The sequence below is a fragment of the Jaculus jaculus genome, chromosome 5, assembly GCF_020740685.1.
Source record: "Jaculus jaculus isolate mJacJac1 chromosome 5, mJacJac1.mat.Y.cur, whole genome shotgun sequence".
NCBI classification, from domain to species: domain Eukaryota; kingdom Metazoa; phylum Chordata; class Mammalia; order Rodentia; family Dipodidae; genus Jaculus; species Jaculus jaculus.
In genome coordinates, this window is record NC_059106.1 from 60,314,333 (window position 1) to 60,330,543 (window position 16,211).

Here is a 16,211-nt window from a genome sequence, read left to right on the forward strand (position 1 = left end):
CGCCTCTCCCTCCCCCTCCTCTGGGGGGGTTCTGGCCACAAGAGTGCCTGTCAGTTCCTCTCACCAGGCTCCAGTCTCCCCTCTGCACCCAGGAAGCCCCCTGCAGCTGTTCTGGTTCTCTAGCCGGGGCAGAGAGGTGTAGGGCGAACGCCTGGGTCCTAGGCCGGCCTTGCCAGAGAGTCTGTGATCCTGGGCCAGTGGCTCCCCTTTCCAGACTTGGATTCCTCCTGTCAGGCTGGGGGTGGGGGGAGGGTCCAAAAATGGATGATGTCCCAGCACCTCTGGGGCCCTGAGGTTCCCTATTTTTATAACAAGGGTGTCTCCGCCTAGGGCACCTGCCAACCTGCAGGCTGCTCCACCTACCTCAGGCCCCGCCCCCAGGTCCCAAGAAAAACTCAACTTGTTTCCAAGACACTCGGGGAGGACTGGAGAAAAGCTGCCCCCAGGGTTGGGAGGATTAGTCAAGACCCCTGGAATGCCCCTTTCCCCCTCATCCAGAGATTCTTTCCTTCCTTCTCGCCCACCTGACCTCCTCTCCCCTCCCACTTTCAAGACATCTGCTTATCTTTGGGCCAAAAACAACCCCAGTGCTGGATCACAGCAGAACCCCCAGGGCCTCCTTGAGTCTGGCGACAGGGTAGGCAGTGAGATGTGCGCCTGGACCCTGTGATCCCAACACTCCTGGCTATTTTTCTTTCTCACTCTCTTCAGTGGCTTTGCTCTCTCCATTTTTCCCTCTTCAGCATGTGGCTGTCTGGGTGTCCCCCACTTCCCCACCCCAGCAAAAAAAAAAAAAAAAAACTCCCTGGGGGGTCCATCTGCTGGCATTAGCAACAGTGTTAGTGTTACCCTTCCTCCCTTCTGAAGCGCCCCCAGCTCCACCCCCAGCTGGCTTTGTCCCTCCCCCTCTGCCCCAAGAGACCCAAGGGACCCAGAGACAGAGTTTGGCTTTATCCCATAAGTGAGCCTGCTTGATCATCTCACCCAGCCAGACCAGAAGAGCCTTGGGCATCTGGTACACAGGCATGGCACCCTCTGGTCTTGGGTGGCTGGCAGGAGACACAGGGCTCTGTATGTCACCAAAAAAAAAAAAAAAAAAAAAAAGTTGACCTGGGGGTGGAACCGAGGAGGGAGGAAAACCGAGGGAGAACCAGGTTTGCTTGGAGAAGCCCCTGTCCAATGGGGAACAGCAGTATCCAGGAGGGAGTGGCTCCAAGTCAGAGCTCCAGAGCGCCTCTGGGGCTCTATGAGAGAGGCCCCCCACCCAAACCTATTCTGCCCAAACACAGCACCAAAGCTGCAATCAGGTGGGGCCTCCATCACTGACTCTCCTCTAAGAATCCAAGTGCAGCCTTCCCACCGTACACCTCCACTTAACTCAGCAGGGGGTTCCGGGAGTCTCTCTCGGCCAAGATCTAAGCACAAGGGGGGGGGGGCACACAAAGTCCCTGAGCTCCCCAACCTGTAACCAAAGACCCCACCAAGGGCTGGAGAGTAACACAGAATAATACTGGAACCCTCACACACTAAAACTCAGAAGCTAAGCTGTTCATCCACAGCACCTGGGGGTGTTGGGGGCTCCTGCCCCCACAACCTTGCTCCAGACCCCCCAGCCCAGCAACCATAATAAACAGCAAGCTCTTTTTCTTTATGACACCAAATTTCTCCAAGCCCAACAGCTCCTTCCATCACTACCTCAGCCATAGATCACATTAAAAACTCACAGAGGGCAACTTAAACACATCACATTTGTTTCTCTCTATATTATTTCAAAAGTAACGGCATTAAAAATGGATTTTACTACAGAAAATAAATATCAGCACGTGGGCCGGGAGCCCAGGCGGAGGAGAGAACCCACCAGGGAAATGTCCCTGAGGGCTTGGGCACAACTTAGGCACTGACCATGGAGGTGGCTAAGGTAGTTAGGTGATCAAATTGTACCCTGGGGATACCTAGGGAGGGGGCAATGTCTGCCCACCTGGGCACTTGCTCCAGTGGCAGACCAAGAGGGAGAAAAGTCACTGGTTTGTGCTGGTGCCCACTGGTCCCCTAAAGCTCATGCCCTCATTTGGTCTTTGCAACCTCTGAAGGGGTGAGAACTCTGGGGGCAGAAGTTCACCAGTCTCTGGGGGTTACTCCAACTAGTGACACAGGAGGAGGAAAAAAAATGAGTTCAACTTACTATCCAGTCTGATTTTCCATCACCATAAAAATAAATATACATCTGCTCAAAGGAGGGAGATGGTAAGCAGCATGCACGTGCCACCTGGGAAGGGGGTCTCTCCAGAGCTCATCATCACAACCCCTTCTGCCTGCTGCCCCCACTCTGGGGGAGGGTGGTGGACAGACTGGTAATCTTTCACTTACAGCCCCAGCTCACACAGCCACACACACCGGGTGACACGGAACAGGAACAAGCCAACAATAGAAACACCCCAAATGCCCCTGGCAGGACTCTGCCCAGGCCTGGGCACATGCCCCCGCCCTGCCAGCGGCAACAGCAGAAGCGGACAGAATGTGGCCACCCCGACCCGGAGGCAAAGCTTCTCCTCACACCCTGAGCTCAGCCCAGGGAGCTGGGGCCAAGTCCCGCCTGACACCAACTGGTCCAGCGGGAAACGCCTGCCCAGCCAGACAGGCACAGGCCCCCCAAGGGTCCCTCCATGTGCTCAGGGACCAGGCTGGTGCAGCCCAGCCCTGCCTCCCAGGGTAACGCCTGGGCCCAAATTCAGCTGGCCCTGCCAGTCAGGCACTGGTGCAGAACCGAGGGCACCAGGCTCAGCCCCTCCCAGCCAACCCCCAAGGCCCCCAAAGCTGGGAGGGAGAGGAGACTCCCCACCCCTCCACATCTGGCCCTAGCCCCCAGGGTCTGCGGTAGAGAATTCCCGCCCCCGCTTCTCTCTCTCTCCCTCCTCCTGCTCAGTGCGCTCTGTGCCCGCTGCCCGCCTCAGGGACAGCCCCAGCTCCCGCCTCCGGCCAGCAAGGCCCACATCCTTCCTCCCTCAGCTGGCCCCCTTGCCTGACAAGAGGCTGGGGGGTCAGGCTGCTGGGGAACCCTCCCCCCCAGCTCCCATCAGTCCTCATCCCCAGCCCCCAAACTCTGGGTTGCTGTCCCTTTTCCTGTAGAACAGGAAACAAGGTTATTTCCTAGACTTGGAGCCAGCCCCCTGCCCCTCTGGCTCTGCCCGGGGACCCAGACCCAGTAGGGGAAGGCGCCCTCAGTCAGAAAGCAAAGATTCAGCAGTTCACCCCCAGCTCCCGACCTAGGGGGCAGACAGCTGTCACTCAGCACCCCACCCCCTGGGGGAAGAGGGCCCCCCCCATTCAATCAGAGCCTCGGAGGAGACGAATTGATAGGCGATTATTTATTTATTTATGCAAAAGTGAGCCGACTTTGTTCGCCAGGTAACCGGGCTCGCGGCCCAACCCCTCTGGCCTCGCCGCCCCCAAATCCCTCCTCCGCCCCACACCCCCTCCGGGTCATTAGGTCCCCGCCCCTCAACTCCCCGAGCGCCAGCAGAACCTTGGGATTTGGGGGTGAGAGGGGAGGGGCTCCTCCCTCCGCAGTCTCCCCTTTTCCCAGTGCCTATCCTAAAATCCAGCCTTGTTCTCCGCTCCCACGGTCCCCCCCTTCATCCCCCCCCCCACATTCTCAACAAGCTGGAGAGCAAATTGCAGTTTTAAATCCAAAGGCGGAGGGAGGGGGAAGGAGGAGGGGGGCGCGCGGCAGCGCTGGGCGCGCACCTCGCCCCCGAGCCGGGGGAGCCGCGGGGCGGCCAGGAAACCCGAGAACCCCCCCTCCCCGCCCCCCCTCCCCGTCCACCTCCCCCTCCCCCTTCCCGGCGCTGCCTGCCAGGCTTCGAGCCGAGCCCAGCCGAGCCGCGGGCCCCCGGTGGAAACAAAGACCGATCGCACCGCGGGCACCGCAGCCACGGGGTCCAGTGGACCGGACCGGGGTGTGTGTGTGTTGGGGAGGGGGGGTTAAGGCGCGAGGTCCCCACCTTGGTGCGCTGCACAAAAGAGCCTGGCCGGCCAGTCCCCCCAGCGGGGGGTCTAAGGGTTGGGGAGTAAGGCGCCACTTACCGGAGTGCTGGGCTGCCGGCTCCGTGGGTCCGAGCCAGGCGAGGGGCTTTGCTGGGGTGGCGGGGGGGGGGAGCTGGGGGGAGGCGTCCGTGTTCCGGCGGCGGCAGCGACAGCGACAAGCGACCCGGGCGCCCGGCTGCTGGGAAGAGGAGTCGTGGAGGAGCCCTGAGCCGCCCGCCGGCGCTGACAGCATGGCTCGCGCCTCGGCTCACATTCTCCGCCGCTAACTCCGCTGGACACGGGCCCCCGCTCCCGCGGCCCCCCCTCGACAACCACCACACACACCTCGATCACTCTCGGCGCCCCGCTCGCTCCCCCCCCCACCCGCCCCGCGGAGCACACACTCTCACAGCCCTGGACACCCCCGCCCCCACCCCCCCAATTGCAAACCTGGGAGGGAACGCGCCCCGCGTAGTCCTCCTGCTCCTCCTCCTCCTCCTCCTCCGCCCTCCTCCCTCCCCGCTCTCTCGGGCTGTCTGTCTGTCTGTCTCTGCCTGTCTCTATTTCTCTCTGCCTTTCTCTGCTCTACGAGCTGGGTGGGAAAAGGAAATGAGGACAGAAAGCAGACGCTGGCTTTGGGTGGTGGTAGCTGGATTCCCTCTCTCCCTCCCTCTTCCCTCCTCCCCTCCCTCCTCCTCCTCCTCCTGCTGCCTTCTGCTCTCTCCGCTGCGAGCGGGGCTGAGCGCAGCCTGGCGGGTGGCTCGCTCTGCCCGCCCGCCCGCCTGTCTGTCTGTCTGGTCTGCTTCGCTTGCTCGCTGGCTCCCTCCCCTCCGTCTCTCGCCCTCGCCCTGCCTGCCTCTCTCCGTCTCCGCCGCCGCCGCCGCTGCCTCTGCGAGCTCGCCTTACCTTCGCCGCACACCATCCGGAACCCCGGGGAGGGGGGGGGGAGCGTGCGCGCGGCACGCCGGGACTTGTAGTCCCCGCCCCGGCCGCTCAGAGCGCTGCGCGGGCGGGGCTGCTCCCGCTGCTCCGACGGCGCGGCCGGGGAGCGCCCGGTGGATGCCCCGCGCCTCCGGCTCCTCCGGCGAGGAGGTGCGTGCTGGCTTACCAAACAGTGCGCATTCTCCCCAAGGCCTGGGAGTGCTCCCCACGCTCCAGAGCCCCTGCTGAGGCTCTGGCTGGCGCGGAGGCTGCGGGTGGGGGAGCTTAGGGGCGGGGCCTGAGAATGGAATGGGAGTGGAATTGGGAGGACTAGCCAAAAAGGCAGCGACTTGGGTGGGTGGGTGGGTGGGAGTGGGGGGGGCGTCCCAAATACGTGAGAGGGGCTAAGGAGAGAGAGAGAGAGAGAGAGGAGAGGACTGGCGCTCTCATTTTGGGGACGTTTTCCCTTTCTGAAAGGGCTTCTGGCTGGAAGGCTGTTCAGGAAACCCCAAAGTCCCAGCCAGCGCCTCCTTCGCGCTCAAGTGACTCTTCCCTTCCAACTCAGCCCTGCGTTTTAGTCTTTCCCACCGCCCGGTTTTCCTAGACGTCCGAGGACGCGAAAGTACTGGACCGTGCACAGTCCCCTCCCGAACTCGAAGCCGGACTCAGATTCCACAGTTCTGAGCCCCTGCTGCGGCGAGGGACGGGGGAGGGCTGGGCTCAGCACTTTCACCTACCTCCTCTTCAGGTCACATCTGTTCTCCAGCCCCTGGCTCCGGGCCCCCTGCCTAGCCTGTCCCACAGATGGGAATCTGCTCTACTGCTGAGGGCTTCATTACCCCGGGGAGGTGGTTGGACAGACTTGGAAGGAGAACTGCCCCTGGCTGCCATTCACCCAGCAACAACCCCGGAAGATTGCACCTTGTCAGTTCCACTTAAGAGAGGGGGGCACTGAGGCCCAGGTGCCCCACTAGAGAGTGGTGCAGGAGCCCAGCCTGGCCAATTCCAAAGCTCACATACTTAACCCCTGGGCTGCCTCAGGGAGCTGTGATTCCCCCACCTCCCCCCTCTCCAACTGACCTCTCCTCTCCCTGTGTCAGAGTGTCCTCCTTGGGCCTTCCAATCCAACAGATATTAACTGAAGTCTGCAGGGCTCGGGGGACATGGAGATGAATAATGCGTGGTCCCTGTCCTGTCCTCATGTCGGACTAGTCCTCCACTGGTCACCACCTCATGGACCTGTCGGACATCCGCCCTTTGCCGGATGTCTCTTGGCTTTTTCTATCGTGTCCCGTTAATGAAGTTATGCTAATAGTGTCTTTTTTTTTTTTTTTTTTTTTTTGGTTTTCCGAGGTAGGGTCTCTAGCTCAGGCTGACCTGGAATTCACTATGTAGCTTCAGGGTGGACTCAAACTCACAGCAATCCTCCTACCTCTGCCTCCCCAGTGCTGGGATTAAAGGTGTGCGCCACCACGCCCGGCTAGCACTGTCTTTTCCTTTCAGCTCTCTCGTTTCTGACTCCTCGTTTGGCCTTGCAGGGTGATGGCCAGCATGTGCCAACTTCATCTCCCTGACACCATCCCCCACACTTCCACAATGCTTCCAAACTCCTCCTATAGGACAGTCTGGAACTTCCCCAGAGGACAAAAGAGGAGACCTGGAAGGGACAGCAACAGTAGGAGAGATGAAGGGCACTGAAAGCTCTCTCTAATGTGGCTTTATGGTGTACCTGACAAGCTGCAGAGGCCTCCATCTTCCTGCAGAACTGACAGGCCTTGGGAATCGGTTGGGAAATAGCTTAAGATCCAACAGAAGCAGTTGAGATGTCCTTTATACCTCCAAAGCCCACGTCTGAAGTTATCACAAATAAATGAGGTCTTGCTATATTGTTGTGCCCCCCCCCGGGGGACGACAGACTTTAGCATTGAGGAGAATGGGAGAAGCCCAGATTCCCCCCTCTTTATCCCCTCAGCCTTACCCATTAGGCTTCCCCTCAAGTCATGACGACTCTGCTGTATCAATCAAGCTTTGGGAAAACAGTGTGTTAATACAGCAGAGAGGGAGCTCCAGGAAAGGTAGCACAAAGGGGGGGGGGGAGCTGTAAAGGACGCGGAAGGGAAGAGGTTACTTTACAGGATGGGGTGCAGAGGCCCTCAGCTTTACGGTGGGAAGGGAATGGAAGCTAGGTAGAATGTCCCAAGCGTGCCCTTCCCACCTCAGGTGGCTGCAGCTATCCTTTCGCCAGGAGTGGGTGCAATTAACTCCCAACGTGCTGACCATCAGTGGAAACTAAGCATTTGAGAGACCCTGTCATTTGTAGGGCAAATTTTTCTTAGGGAGCCTCTCCAAATTATGTTGGAGGTCCCCCCCAAAAAAATGCATAAACTGAGTCTTCTGTGGGATGCTGCCGCCACCTAGTGTCCAATCTTGATGTCTGCGTTGGTGGTTTAAAGAAACGCTAAGGTTTCCAAAAAATTCCCAGGTTCCCCCGGGGCCCCCAACGTCGTTTCTGGACCCAGTTTGCTCAACCTCTTTTATTTCAGTGGAAGCCAAACACTGATATAGTCCGACCCTAGAAAATGGTGTTGAAAGTTGTGAGACCTAAGATTTTAGCGGCCAGGTGAACTGAAATCCAAGTTCACTTGACCCTGACCCTGCTCTTACTTGTTGTGCGTCCTTAATTTGAGTCTGTTTCCCCCACGTGCAAAGCAGAGGCATGCTGAAAGTGTTAGCCGAACACACAGCGGCACAGCACCTTGAAAACTAAACTGGGTGCGCTGGGTGGCGCACACCTGTAATCCTGGCGCGCTCCAGAAACACAGGCAGGAGAATCAGGCTTCAAGGGTCATCCTCGACTACATATGGAATTCGAGGCCTGCCTGGGGGTACGTGAAAGCCTGTCTCAAAAAAGAAAAAGAAAAAGAGAAAAAGCTTTGAAAACTAGTAAGGGAATGGAGAGATGATCAAGTCATAAAAATAATGGCAAAATTGACGGTTCCCAGTAGCCTGAAGATAGGTCCCTGGGACTCATGAGAAGGGCAGAAAGAATTTATCTTGAGTAGGAATCAGTGCTACTGTCCCTGAAAATAGAATTCTGGGTCTGTCCCCCCTTTTGGAGCTGCTTGAGGGAAGGTGTGGATTACTCAAGAGTGGTTTGGCCAGTTCACACAAGGGGAAATTGAGGCCTAGAGAATTTGCCTAAACTCTCCTAAGCCGCTGAGCTTCAGATCCAAGAACAAGAGGCCCATTGGGCCGGAGCCACCGTGTCCCTGTTTCTCTCCTCCTTTGGATGGGAACAGTCAGAACTGGGGCCCAAGAGACCACAGAAGCCAGAAACTCCCCTCATTGTGGCACAGTGAAGGCTCAGACCCCCAGGCTCCCATTAGCCCTCCTCCTGAGCCAGCCCTTCTCCCCTCCCCTGTGCACGTCCTCCCACATTCCTCCAGGCAACAGGAAACCCCAGCTGCAGCCCAGACTTCAAACAGCTCCTCCCTCTGGGGCAGGAGGTGTGGGAGGAGAGGCCAGAGGCCACAGGGCAAAGGTCAGCTTTGTTCCTGCCAGAGGTGGTGAGGGACCTGGGGAAGACAGAGGGGGGGTAGGGTAGGGCCCTTGACAGCATGTGTGTGAATTCCTGTGTCCATCAGGGTGTGTAAGATCCTGGCTTTCTGCCTGTGTCTGGGGGTAAGTGTGTGTCCTTGGTTGGTCTGCAGCTATCTGACTGTAGGTCAGTCCCAGTTGCCTGAGTACTCATCCTGGGATCACACTGACATGTCTATGGGTGTTATCAAACGCCTGCTTCACAAGCCTGATCAAAGCTATGTGTCCAATGAATGTGACCTAGTGTGTTTCTTTGTGTCCAGGCGGACGGGAGTTCCTCTCCTGCCTCTTCTCTCATCCTTCCTCCACATTGATTACCTGAGGCTTGCTCCTCGCCTGCTCAAAACCGTATAGTTGCCAAACATGTACTTCACACCATAGCAGTCAGGAGACTGAGGCAGGAGGAACACCATGAGTTCGAGGTCGGGCTGGGCTAGAATAAATTTCAGTAGTATGAGAGCCTGTCTCAAAAACAAAGCAAACAAAAACCTCTACAATGGTTTTTGCTTTGGTTCCTGTTGCCCAAAGCTTAGAATGCCAGGTAAGTGTATGGCTGACTAGAGCACTTTCCACCCCACCATCTTCTACCACCCCCTCAAACTTTATACTCCAGTCACATCTACCTAATTGTGCCTCACAGCAATCTCCTTTCCTGCCTCATAGCTCACTTAATTCTGTCCAGCCTGGACTGTTTTTCTGTTGCTTCTTAATAATATTGTTTTGTTTTGTGTATTTGGTTGATTGACATAGGCTCTCATGTAGCCCAAGTTGGCTTTGAACTTACTGTGTAGCTGAGGATGACCTTGAACTCCTGATCTTCCTGCCTAAACCTCCAAAGTGCTAGTATTACAGGCTTGTGCCACCACCCTTGGCTTGTTTGCCACCACTGTCGCCTTCTCCTCCTTCTCCTTTTTATTCCTTCTTTCTTTTCTCTTCTTCCTCTCTCCCTCCTCCTTCCCTCCCTCTTTCTTTTCTCTCCTTTCCTTTTTTTTTTTTTTTTTTTTTCGAGGTATTGTCTCACTCTAGCCCAGGCTGACCTGGAATTCACTATGGAGTCTCAGGCTGGCCTTGAAATCACAGCGATCCTCCTAGCTTGGCCTCCTGAGTGCTGGGATTAAAGACGTGTGCCATCACCCCTGGCAGAGAGAGAGAGAGAGAGAGAGAGGGAGAGGAAAAGGAAGAATGGGCGTATCAGAGCCTCTAGCTGCTGCTCACAAACTCCAGATACATGTGCCACTTTGTGTACCTGATTTTAAGTGGTTACTGGGGAACTGAAGTCAGGTCGTTAAGCTTTATGGGAAAGTGCCTTAAACCCCTGAGCCATGTCTTCAGCATCCCCCTCTCTCTGAAACAAGATCTCTTAATATGTAGCCCAGGTCCCAGGTTTACCTCAAGCTCACTGCTCTCCTCCAGGAGGGCTGATATGTGCCACCATACCTGACCATCCATCCACTGGCTTCTTTACCAAGCAAATTCTTAGGTTTGTTTTTTTTTTTTTTGAGGTAGGGTCTCACTCTAGCTAAGGCTGACCTGGAATTCACTATGTAGTCTTAGGCTGGCCTTGAACTCACAGCAATCAGCAATCCTTCTACCTCTGCCTCCTGAGTGCTGGAATTAAAGACCTGCGCCACCACACCTGGCTCAAATTCTTAGCTTTTTTGTTTTTATTTTTCTTGTCTCTAGTGAGGCAACACCTCTAAGAAGTCTTTCCTCTGCTTAGTTAAGAGGATACTCTGTACGCTTAATTGACTCTAGATTGACTAGAATGACTAGATTTCCATTTTCTGTCTGATCCCTGAATCCCGCCGCAATGAGACTGTGTTTCTGAGAACAAGGCTGTGCCTCCTTATCTCTGGTCCTGAGAAGTTTCTGAAGACCTGATCCACACCCCGGCCGGCAGGGGAAAGTTTGCTGGATTTTTGCATGGAGTGCTTAGAGTTACCACTAGAGGGAGCGTGAACATCGCTTCAGGACCACCCAGGCCATGTGTGTATTAGATCTAGGGTGGGAGAGAGGTTTCCATTCTGTACCTGGAAAGCACCTACTGGAATGGACAGAGGATCCACCCAGCTCAGTTTCGGAGCTATGAGACTCAGGATAGACTCTCCCAATGGATCCTCCCCCTCCCAGATTTTTCTTTCTTTCTATATTTTAGGGGCCATTCCCTTTGATTTTTTTTCCCCTTCTGCTAGGTATTCTGACCCTTCAGCCTTCTTCCATGCCTCACCCATCTACTCCTCCAACCCTCCCATGTGGGCCTTACTCTGCCATACCTGTAGGCCTTTGCATATACCATTCCCCTAGCCAATGATTACCTCACTCTGGTTGCTTCAACGGGCCAATTTCTTTCACATGCTCCAAGAAATTTCCCTGGGTTCCCAGACTGACCTTGCCCCTAAATGGTGTAATTGGTTGTTGTTCTGCCCCTTGGATTGGTCCAGCCTGTTGGAGACACAGGTATATCAAAATAATTAAGCAAGGTGGCGCATGCCTGTAATCCTGTGTCTCAAAGGCAGCAAAAAAAAAAAAAAAAAAGAGGGGGGATAGAGAGATGGCTCACTGGCTAAAGGTGCTTGCTTGCAAAGTCTAATGGCCTGAATACAATTTCCCAGTACATAAATCCAAATGTATAAAATGGCACATGTCTGGAGTTTGTTTGTAATAGCAGGAGGTTCTGGTATGCACCCATTCTTTCTCTCTAATAAATAAATCAAATGTTATTTTATTTATTAGAGAGAAAGAGGCAGACACAGAGAGAGAATGGGCATACCAGGGCCTCTACCCACTGCAAACAAACTCCAAACACATGTGCTAGCTTGTGAATATGGCTTACATGTGTACTGGGGAACTAAACCTGGGTCCTGAGGTTTTGCAGGCAAGCATCTTAAACGTGAAGCCATCTCTTCAACCCCCAAATAAAACTTTAAAAGATTTTAAAAGTACAAAAATAAGCCAACTGTGGTGGCACACGCCTTTAATCCCAGCGCTTGGGAGGCAGAAGTAGGAAGATCACCGTGAGTCCGAGGCCACCTTGAGAATGTGTGGTGCATTCCAGGTCAGCCTGGGCTAGAGTCAGACCCTACCTCAAACTTAAAAAAAAAAAAAAGTACAAAAATATAAAGAACAAATGACAGGAGGTTTTATTGTTGTTGTTGTCTTTTTTGAGGTAGGGTCTTAACGTTGCTTAGGCTTACCTGGAACTTTACAGTCCCAGGCTGGCCTTGAACTTGAACTCAGCAATCCTCCTATTTCTGCCTCCTGAGTGCTGGGATCAAAGGCATGTGCTATCTCGCCCAGAGACAGTAGTTTTTAGTACAATCCTCAACATGTACAGAGCCACTCTGGGCCTCCATCTGCACCATGTCCTCCCTAGGCCTGACTCAGGGTTTGTTTTTTTTTTTTTTCTGCCGTTTTGTTTCGTTTTTAAGACAAGGTCTCACTCTAGCCCCAAGAGTGACCTGGAACCCACTATGTAGAATATGTAGCCCGGGTTTGCTTGCTTGCTTTTTTTTTTTTTTTTTTTTGTGAGGTAGTGTCTCACTCTAGTCCAGGCTGTCCTGGAACTCAGTCTGTACTCCAAGGCTGTCCTTGAACTCACAGTGATCTTTCTACCTCAGCCTCTCAGAGTCTATCTTCTGGCTGGAATTATATGTGTGAGTTTAGGTCAGTATTATGCTTTGCCATGATGCTGTATCAAAAGAATGTGCCGGGCGTGGTGGTGCAAACCTTTAATCCCAGCATTTTGGAAGGCAGAAGTAATAGGATTGCCATGAGTTCAAGGCCACTCTGAGACTACTTAGTGAATTCCAGGTCAGCCTGGGCTAGAGTGAAACCCTACCTTGAAAAAAAAAAAACAAAAAAGAATGTGACATAGTAGGATGTGTGAATCTTGGAGTTCAAATCCTCGCTCTATCATCTGGCTGTATGACCTTGGGTGAGGGTCAGAGTGCCTCAGCGTCCTCATTTCGTTCTTTTGTAAAATGGTGATAATCTCACTGCTGCACAGCCTCATGGTGAGGATCAAATTAGACGATGCATGTGAAACACCCAGCATCAGTCAATTAGGTGTCCTCCTCCCCCAGCATGAACTTGGAAATGAAATTGCCCTCTGAGCCTTAAGCCAGTAAAATCCACGCATCACAGAGGAGAAGAGCCAGGTGGGGGAGTGAATGAGGCGAGAGATGGTTTTGTAAACGACTGAAGAGTTTTGTGAACGGTGTGAGCCGCAATCAAGGTGACCCGCCTGTAATCTCAGGGAGGCAGGGCGAGGATGTGATTGAAATGGAGAAAGCAGGAGCCTAATCAATTGCATTGTGCTCTATCTGGAGGGAACAGAAGGCGGCACTGAAAAGGGGGTGCGAAGGAGGTCCATCCAGCTGCTCCAGAGAGAGAGGTGGGGCACCCGCAGACACAGGGAGGCTCTGGTCTGCTGAGGAGCAGCGAGGGGCCTGCCGAGCTCCAGATGTTCCCTGCACTGCTGGGCCTTCCTGGAACCACATGGACAGCAGGCAGCCCCAGGAGACAGACAAGAATATCCCAGTTCTGGGAAAGGGTTGTGGAGAGTGAGAGAGCTAACTCCGGAGCCAGAGACACCCTTTGGGTCCCTGCTCTGCCACTTAAGCCCTGGATACATTAAAGCTGAAACAACAGCAACTGAAAACTGATTAAAACCAGGTGTGGTGATGCATGTCTATCGTCTATCTCACTGAGGAGAGGCTGAGAGAGGAGGATCAGGAGTTGGAGGTTTGAGCGTGGTGGCGCACGCCTTTAATCCCAGCACTCAGGGGGCAGAGGTAGGAGGATCGCCATGAGTTTGAGGCCACCCTGAGACTACATAGTGAATTCCAGGTCAGCCTGGGCTAGCAAGACACTACCTTGAGAAAACACACACACACACACCAAAAAAAAAAAAAAAAAAAAAAAAGAAGAAGAAGAAGAAGAAAAGATAGCTAAAATTGTATGGCCTGCAAGTACCAGAGTTCGGATTCACACCGGGTACCACATGAAGCTCCTTGGCTATGCTCCTGTCTGATGACTCCACAGCCAGGAAAAATGCTTCCGTAGGGCTTATACATCAGGCTCCTTTTATTTATTTATTTTTTGTTTTTGTTTTTCCAGGTAGAGTCTCACTCTAGTCCAGGCTGATCTGGAATCCCCTATGTAGTCTCAGGGTGGTCTTGAACTCACAGTGATCCTCCGACCTCCTGGGTGCTGGGATTAAAGGCCTGTGCCACAATGCCTGGGTCTTTTTATTTTGTTTGTTTGGTTGTTTGAGGGAGGGTCTCACTTTAGCCCAGGCTGACCTGGAATTCACTCTGTAGGCCCAGGCTGGCCTTGAATCTTGATTGATACTCTTCCCTCCCAAGTGCTGGAATTAAAGTTGTGCACCGTCATGCCTGGCCCTATATTAGGGGCTCTCGAGTTTAGATGGCCAGAGACTATGGACCTCAGGAAGCCTTGATCCCTGAGTCTGTCTGCAGAGCTAAAACTCCCAACCCTATGACAATCCCTCTGAGCCATCACTGGTTTTCCCTCCATCATTCAACAACCCTAGCACAGGGCCAGAACCAGGACACTTACAATCTCTTTCCTTTAGGTCCCTCACTTTGAGAGAGGGTGGATTTCCAGACTCTTTCTGCAAGTAACAAGACAGGGAAGAAACAGGTACACACACACACACATGCACACGCACATCCCAGATATTCTCCCTTTCTGACAGCTAGAGGCAACTAGGTAGTTGGAGATACCATGACATGGGCTTTCGTGTAGGACCTGCTCTGTCATGTACAGCTGAGTGATCGAGGCCCATTGTGTAGCCCCCGAGTCTCCATTTTCTCATCTAATGGAGTTAATTATAGAAACAGGCTTAAAACTGGTAAATGGGAGGAAAGAATGTAAAGACGCCTGACACTCACCGGGCACTTAATGGGTTAAACAGAGCATGGTGGCACATGCCTGCCCTCCCAGCACTCCAGGGGTGGAGGCCGAAGGATCAGGAGTTGAAGGTCATCTTCAGCTACATGGAAAGTCCCAGGCCAGCCTGGGTTACACACACATTCAAATAATTTAAAAAGTAGGTTATTGGGCTGGAGAGATGGCTTAGTGGTTAAGGAAGGCACTTGCCTGCAAAGCCAAAGGACACAGGTTCAATTTCCCAGGACCCACATAAGCCGGATGCCAAGTGGCACATGTGTCTGGACTCTGTAGTGGCTGGAGGCCCTGGCATGCCCATTCTTTCTCTGTCTCTCTCTCCCTCTCAAATAAATAAATAAAATAGGTTATTATTATTGTTATTACTTCTCCCCACCTGATCGTGCTCCTCCAGAGCACGGACATATCTTACTTTTTTTGGGGGGTTCTTTGAGGTAGGGTCTCACTCTTGCTCAGGGTGACCTGGAATTTACTATGTAGTCTCAGGGCGGCCTGGGATTTACAGCGACCCTCCTACCTCCTGTTTGCTGGGATTAAAGGCATGCGCCACCACGCCCGGCTCTTTTTGTTGGTTTGCTTTTTCAAGGTAGGGTCTCACTCTAGCCCAGGCTGACCTGGAATTCACTACGTAGCCTCAGGGTGGCCTCGAACTCATGGTGATCCTCCTACCTCTGCCTCCCAAGTGCTGGGATTAAAGGTGTGTGCCACCACACTCGGTGGATCATACTTTTTTTGTGTGTGACCAAGGTTCTGCTCAGCAAAGGGCCCATCAGAGTCAGTGTTCAGTAACTGCTTGCTTAGTACAGTGGTGACTCCCCATTCTCAGACTGCCTCCTCTATTTCACTAATAAGTCAGAGGGTACATAAACAATGGGCCGGTGGGAGAAGAGGGAATCCTTATGTCCTCCTTTCCTTGTTTCCACACGGAAGCATTATCAGCTCAGCTTCTGGGTTCTCAAAGGAGGACCTAGTGGACAAGACAGTTCCCATTGCACAGGTGCATTGCAGTTTGTTTAGCATCCCTGATCCCAGCCAGCAGGAGCTAGCTCCCAGCCACGGTGGCAAACAAAACTCCTTCCAAGTTGTCCCCAAAGCTCCCAGGGGTGATACAGCACTTTCCAAGTGAGAACCAGTGAGCAAGACATCCTCTCTCCTTTCCTCTTCTCCTGCCCTCTTTTGGGGAACCTGACATGACAGCAGCAGACAGCCCTCCCCTCCCCCGCATTCAGGATTGTCCCAGTGTGCCTATGATGAGTGGCAAATCTGCTGAAATCGGGCAGAGAAGTATCACACCCACTGTGGACAGATTCAAAGCCACACCGATCTATTTCCAGCGGCCTGTCTTCTCTTAGCTTATCCTGAACTCACGTGCGATCAGTGGGACGTCCAAAAATTCCATTCCTTGGGTACCTCGTGCTTGTTGGTGGAAGGGTATTCTCTCCTGTTCCCAGTGCCCAAACCTGTCCTGTGAACCTTCATCTGGCCACCATTCCTCCCAAAGATGACTCAGGGGATTCTCGTGGTTCAAGGACTATCATCATTATTCTTTTATTGTCCGTCTGTTTTTGTTTTTGTTTCAAGGTTGAATCTCACTATATATCAGTCACTCAGGCTGCAGTCCAGGCTGCGCTCAAACTCACAGTGATCCTCCTACCTCTGCCTCCCGAGTCTGGGACTATATCATCATTATTCTCATTTACATGATGGAAACACATACTACTCAGAGAGGTGGTGAGAAT

At 53.5% G+C, this 16,211-nt stretch overlaps 1 protein-coding gene across 2 annotated transcripts in view; it reads right to left on the minus strand.

Annotated features, from left to right (window-relative positions):
- Ahdc1 (AT-hook DNA binding motif containing 1) overlaps positions 1-4,149 on the minus strand; it is a 75,107-nt gene extending 70,958 nt beyond the window's left edge. For both annotated transcript variants that reach the window (XM_045149434.1, XM_045149437.1), the window contains exon 1: positions 4,084-4,149. The gene's annotated coding sequence lies outside the window, so the exon portion shown is untranslated. The remainder of the gene's footprint in view (positions 1-4,083) is intronic.
- Positions 4,150-16,211: the final 12,062 nt, after the last annotated feature.